We start from the raw sequence: 7,460 nt of genomic DNA on the forward strand, positions 1-7,460 counted from the left end.
GAACTTTCAGAACCTTGAGCCAAGCAAACATTTTTCTTTATGAAGTTACTTAGTTTTAGGTATTTTTTTATAGTAAAAAGAAATTGGATAAATAAATACACTTAAAGGGGAAATTTCTGTTTTGTGTAGTAATTCTATTTGTCTTCTTAAGAAAACTTCCATATTTTTTTTTCTATAAGGTCTGTACCCATTTGCATTCCTCTAACAATATGTGAGGTTTGCCATCTCTCAAGAGGGTGTAAGTCTGACTTACACCCTCTTCACATTTTGATAATACTTACCCTTATAGCTTTTAGATATCTGATGTGAATATAATTTTCATTTCCTTGAAGAAAGATGATATTGCACATTACTTCAATACCTGTTGGCCAGAATTGCTTGGTAGGAAAAGTGTCTATTCAGGTCCTCAACTCCATCCCTTTTATGCTATTGAACTGTATGACATATTCTCCAGGTCTATATTTCTATGATATGCATTGGCCCCCATGTTGTAAAAAATTTCTTCCTTTAGTTTGATTTAGATCCATTTACTTTTCCTTTTGTTGCTTTTAATGTTAATGTCATATACAGAAACATCTTTGTTCTTTGTCATAACCAAGATAATGAGTTTTCTACTCAGCTTTCTTTTCAGAGTTTTACATTTTAGGTTTTATATTTAATACATTTTGTGTATTGGATAAGATAAATATCCAATGTGAATATATGTTTCCTAACACCATTTGCTAAAGTTCATTTTTTTTTTGGGGGGGGGGTGTTCATGACAGTGTTTCTTCATGTGGACCTGGTCATCCTGGAACTCACTCTGTAGACCAGGCTGGCCTTGAACTCAGCGATCCTCCTGCCTTCTGAGTACTGGGATTAAAGGTGTGCACCACCATGATCTTCTTTGCTCACTGTACTTTCTTTGGATTTTGGTCAGATTAGTTTATCATATCTGCACAGTTTATTTCTAGTGTCTGTTCCATTCATTAGTCTGTGTGTCATTTTTTCCTGTCACATGGTTGTGATAACAACAGGTTAGTAATGTAATCTGGCATCAGAAAACGCAATACCTCAATCTTTTACTTGCACGAGATTGTTCTAACCATCATTTAGAATCTTTTGCAGCTTCATGGGAACTTTTAATACATTTTCTTATTTCTTTGAAAAAACGTCACTGGAACTTTAATAAGAATGCCATTGTGTCTGTATACTGTGGTGGGTTCTGTGGACATTTTGATCCCTAACACATTCTTTGTGTAGTTCATAATAATGCCATGACCAACTTTATGTATGCTAATGTAGTTTTGTTCTGTTATCAATTTCCATATATTTTTGTAGTTTTATTAAAGTTTTATCTTTGGAAAACAATTGTTTTCTGTCCAAATCTGCCTCTAATACAACTTGGTCTATACAGACTCTACAATTCTGCTCCAGAAAAGCCAGAAGTAACTCAAACTAAGATGTCCAGAGCAACAGACTGATCAGACTTTACTGAGATCTCATGTATTTATTTGTGAGACTTTGCAACTCAAAGACATTCAAACTCCTGAAGAAGGGAAGCAATTTTCAGTAAAGAAACTCTTGATGTGAATGTTTTGTTGGTTTTAATTCAAGAATATAAGCAGCACTGCCATGTTTCCCCTCTCCAGCTCCCTCTAATATCCATTCTTTACTTTGTTAATTCAAGGGTGTGGAATACTTTGTCAAACAGGTGTTACATTATCTCATCTTGGTTATTCCCATGGAGACACCTATTGCAAATGAGTAACCTATAGCAAATTTTTCCTTTAAAAAAATGGAATTGTAAATATTATCCTATTTGTTGTTCAAGAACATGAGTTTTAATGTACATGTATTTGAGAATTTTTAATTTTTTTGTTATTTATGCCTAGTTTGATAATAATATGGACTAAAAATATGCTTGATATCTTCTCGAATCTGTTTATACTTGTTTTGTGGCATTTTTACTGTCTATCCTGAGGAGCATTCTAAGTGACTGGCGAATGTGGGCCTTGTTAGTGTCTGACAAAATGTTCTGCTTATGTTCCTTTGGCCCATTTGGTCTAAAGTGAAGTTCACATCCAATATTCCTTATTGATTTTTTTTTCAATGTGGATGATCTGTCCACTGTTGAAAGTGTAATGTGAATGTCACCTAGTATTGACATTTTGCTATCTGCCCTTTTAGTATGGCAACATTAGCTTTATATATTTGGATGCTCCAATATTGACTATATATGTAATTACAATGTTTTTCTGCTTGATGAATTTACTCCTTAGTTGTTGTATAATGGCTTTATCTTGTGCCACAGATTTAGACGTATAGCTTATCTCTCCAGCTAGTATTCGTACGTCTACCAATACTTCTTGACACAGCTTCATTATTTAAAAACAAACTTAATCTTCTACAGTCAACATGGGACTATATCTTTTCTTTTAAATCTATTTATTTATCTATTCTATTAAAGTAATTAATTGGACAGTTCAATCACCTGGTATTTAAAATGATGGTTGGTAAATGAGGCCTCACTTTTACCATATTGTTCATTCTTTAGTTCCCCTCTGTTCCTCTCATGCTGTATGCTTAGCATTTATGACCTTCCACACTGTTGTACTTTGATTCTTCATCTTTATCTTTTCTGGATTGTCCATAGAGTTTTATTTATGTGGCTACAATGATGTTGCTATGTAATACAGAGCTGTAAAGGCCTGTTTTAAGCTAATAGCCTAACCTGCATCCCTCTAAAAAACTACACACTATTACTCTCCTCTTAAAAATAGTTAGGTTTTGATATCATAATTTATATATTTTGGATCATGTGTTTATTAATAAATTATATGTGTGAGCTTACTTGTTTATGTGTCCAAGTACTGAAATTATAAGTGTACAGAAGCACTCAGCTTTCATGAGTGCTGGGAATATGAACTCAAAATTTCATGCTTGGGTGACTCACCCATCTCTCAAGACCTTTCAATAATTGTAATAGCAGTTTTAGTAGTTTTTTTTCTTCTAACTTGTATTATATATATATATGTATAATGTATATAATGTATATATGTATTTATTCAGACTCTGAATTTGAGTATATCCTGAGATTTGAACAGTAGTTTTGCTGTTTCATATATTTTCATGTAGAAACTAGTGTCCTTTCACTTCTAGTCGAATTCCTTTAGCATTCATTTTTTTCCCCCCCACAGGGCCGATGCAGTTGTGGGGAACTCCCTTAACTTCTGTTTGTCTGAGAAAGCTTCTCTCTCTCCTTCATTATTAAGGAATGTTCTACTGGGAATGATATTCTTGGCCGGCTGTTTTTTTTTTTTTTTTAATTCTTTATTAATTACACTTCATTCATTTTGTATTCCCCCTGTGGTTCCCTCCCTCCTCCCATCCTAATATCTCCCTTCCTCCCTGCTCTGCACACATGCCCCTCTCCAAGTCCACTGATAGGGGAGGTCTTCTTTTCCTTCCTTCTCATCCTAGTCAATTAGGTCTCATCAGGAGTGGCTGTGTTTATTAAGATCATTTTATATATTGACCACTTCCTTGGGCCATAATGATGACAAGTAAATCACACTATGTCTTTGTTTTAGTTTCCTTATCTGTTGCTGCAATAAAATATTTCAACAAAAGCAAATTAATTAAAGAAGGGTTCATTTCAACTCACAATTCAAGGCACAGTTCATTGTGGCTGGAAAGTCATGGCAGGCTGAGCCTGGTGCTACTTATCACACATCACATTTACAGCCAGAAGCAAGAAACACACTGCTGCTCAGTTCTCTGTATCCCCTGCCCAGGAATATGTCTCACTTATAATTAATATTGTTCTTATGGCCTCCATCAGTGTAGTCAAGATAATCCCCACAGGCATGCCCAGAGTCCTATCTTCTGGATGATCTTTAATTCTTTCGTGTTGGCAATGCACATTAGCCAGCATACTCCTCAACAGGCTTAGAATTCTGTCTTGCAAAGGTTAAGTGCAATAGAGGACTGCAGGTGACCCTTGCTCCGGCTGTTTGGCTTGGGTCCAACTTATGTGTTTTGATCTTTGATGGAAAGTATGTTCCACAAGCTGCTCGAGGTTCATGTGCAAGGAATGGATAAGTGGATCGATTTCCTCATCAATTTCTCTTCTCATAAAGTCATACCTTTATAATGGGAAAGCCCTGTAAAATAGTTTGACCTATGATTTTAGATGATAAGTTTATTAGTTTGACAAAGATCTATAGGTCAGAACGGGTAATCTCTAATGTAAAATCAATGTAGAACCAAGCTGCAGACTATTTCTTGGTGTCACATTGGATAATGTCTTGTTAATTATGGAAAGAATCTAGCAGCAATACATCCTTCTGTCACTTTCACTAACATGCTTAAAATAACTACAATTCTGATTTTCATAGCAGGCAGAATATATAACAGTGTGTGTTATCCACATATTTGTATGAATAGTTTTGAGCTTTTGATAGCATTGTTTTTGTGTGAAAACAAATATTTGGTTAACATACATATACATTTCTATGGGGTATATTTCATCCAGTTATAGAATTGTTGCACATGGAGTATCATTGTTAAATTTAGACAATCCAAAACAACTTTGCAAAATTACTCTTCTAGCTCATATTTATAAACTTTAAAATCATTCCCATCTTTAGCCTCCTCAGCTATGGTTGGTATTGACTTTTGATTTATACATTGAAAGGTCCTCCTCAATCAATGGACTTGGAAAAGGGCAGGGAGGAGATGAGAGAGGGAGGGTGGGATTGGGAGGGAATGAGGGAGGAGGATACAGCTGGAATACAGAGTTAATAAAATGTAACTAATAATAAAAAATTAAATTAAATTAAAAAAGGTTCAAAAAAAAAAAAAAGAAATGGATGTGCAATAGGCCACCAAGGAACAACCATTCTAAGACGAAACTAAGACAATCATCTAACTTAAGCACAATAATATTGGAAATAACATGAATGATTTTATATTGATATTATATTAAAAGATGTCTGGTTTAACTATATCATGTAGAAGATAGGGGCACAAAGAATATAAGGCTAGTGGTAGTGAATGGCAACATCACAGCATCTTCTGGATATGACAGTACTCTTAGACCTGTGAAATCATAGGAGCTGTATCCATATGCATAAGACCTTAATAACATCAATGCAAGCAATGAAACCATGAAGCAATGCAGTCATGAAACCTCATGCCTGGCTGAGGAACAATTGATGCCTACTGGGAGAGGGAGAGTTGGTTTTCTTCATTGATATGACCCTTGGGAGGCTACCTGTGCTCCAGTAGTTGTTCCTAAGCATACAGGCAATATTCAGTGGTATCAGTGGCTTTGGGTGTCTAACAGCTACCTATAACTTAAGTTTGAGGGGATCTAATTTTCTCTTCTGTAGTTCTAGGGCATTTTCATGTATATGGTAAAGATTCATATACTCGGGCACACACACATTAGAAATTTTAAAAAGAGCACATGAACAAGGAAAGGAAAAGTGGTACAAGAATCAGGAATGGATTGGACTAGAGGACATGGAAAGCAGATTAGATTAGTGTACTATATGCATGTATGAGATTACCAAAGAGCAAAAGGGAACTAGAATTGGATGTATGGTAATAGCTTGTCAGGTAAAATGACTATTCAAGTTATTACCTGTTCTTCTAAGTAGTTGACATATCTTTATGACTATTGAATTATAAGTGTGTTTTATTTTAATTTTATTAGTTGTAAGTATTTTATCACATTTTTTGGTTGCATCTTCACTTTTTCTCTGGTACTGTTTGTAGTACCACACAGGTTGTCAATCTGATGGTGTCCAATTTCACTTTCTTCTTTGTGTTTATGCTTCTGGTATCATATGTATGATGCTTATATCTTTGTCAGGGTTAAATTTACTACTGTATTTTCTCACAAGACTTGTATAATTTTAGCTGCTACATTTAGCTTGTGATGCATTTTGAATGTTTGTATTTAGAGCAAACAGGGAGACCAATCTCTTTCTTTCATATGTGGATAGCAACATCCAAGTGGTTAGGTCCTATTTGCTGAAAGCATTGTTCTTTCCACAATGGATTATCTTGACACCTTTGTTTAACATTGAGACATCAGCAATGTGGTAAGGTAGAAAATACCAGTCTTTATCTCGTCACAAAACTACAATTAGATTGTTATACGAGAATTAAACTAGCCTCAGGAGGGCTCAAGGTTTCAATTACGAACTTCAGCTACACAGTGAAGTACAAAAAGAATAGTGGCACAAAAATAACGCTCTGTAGATTAGTACATATGAGACATCTGGACATAAATGAGAACAAATATGGACATCAAGAAAAGGAAGGGAGGTAATGTTGGTATTAGCCATGTAGATGGTATCATGGTCTCCAGTGTCCTGCTCTGCAAAGCAACGTTCCTCTCTGAGATAACTATGACAACTACAGACTCACAGATATACTGTTGTGCGCCATCCCTTACCCTGAGAGACAGAAGGTTGTTGTTACATGACTCTGGGACTACAACCATCAAGATCTCCATTCTTTCATACTCACTGAGGCATGCCTGTGGTTCCTCCATGTGTGCCTGTACTGGAGATACCAACTTACACCCCAGATGCAGGAGTCATTGCTAATTTAAGGAACCTCATTCTGCACCCAGAACAACTGTTTCGCCATGTCTGCTTGTACTCTGGAACCTACTTTCTCTAATGTTCCATGAGCAAGTATGACTCAGACATCAGGGCCACGTGAAAACAAGCTAATCAACACAAAGCCTCTGTTACTCACAGATGTCTATGAGCTTAACTCATGTTCTCTGCTGCACTAGGTGCAGTATGAATGAGACACCCTGCCACGGTCATGATTGCTGCTCCTTTGGCTTAAACCAGAGGAATGACTTTAATAATGGGTTAGCCATTGGGAACTCAATCAGAGCACCCCAGTATTTTTCACTACTGAAATTCCCCCAAAGCTTTGTGGCCACTTCATATACCACAGCTTTTGAAGCTGAGGAACACCGTGGTTTTGACACATGCTAACCTCAGCTGAAATAACTGCAGAGACTTTATGCTGCTGTGTGCTTTCACTGCAGCCACAACTGTTCCTTTTTCACAGAGCTCGTTCTACAAATTCTAAAATTTATAGCTCCATCAAAATAGAGACAATCAATATAAGGCAACAAGGATCCTGAGGACAAAAGAAAGATGCAATCAAACCCACAAAACAACAACAAAAACCCAGCAACAGAATAGGACAACACCAAAGGGACACAATATTTTTTGATTAACTGAGCCCGTAAAATAGTGATTTATGAATTACCCGACAAAGAATTCAAAAGAATTCCTCTAAGGAAGTAAGCTATCAGAGAATAAAGATGGATGGCAGCCAAACCAGGAAAACAATACACAGAGGAAGAAAAGTTCACAAAATGTATTGAAATCAGATAGATAGATAGATAGATAGATAGATAGATAGATAGATAGATAGATAGA

The sequence above is a fragment of the Psammomys obesus genome, unplaced genomic scaffold, assembly GCF_907164565.1.
Source record: "Psammomys obesus unplaced genomic scaffold, mPsaObe1.curated_primary_1811, whole genome shotgun sequence".
Classification (NCBI taxonomy): domain Eukaryota; kingdom Metazoa; phylum Chordata; class Mammalia; order Rodentia; family Muridae; genus Psammomys; species Psammomys obesus.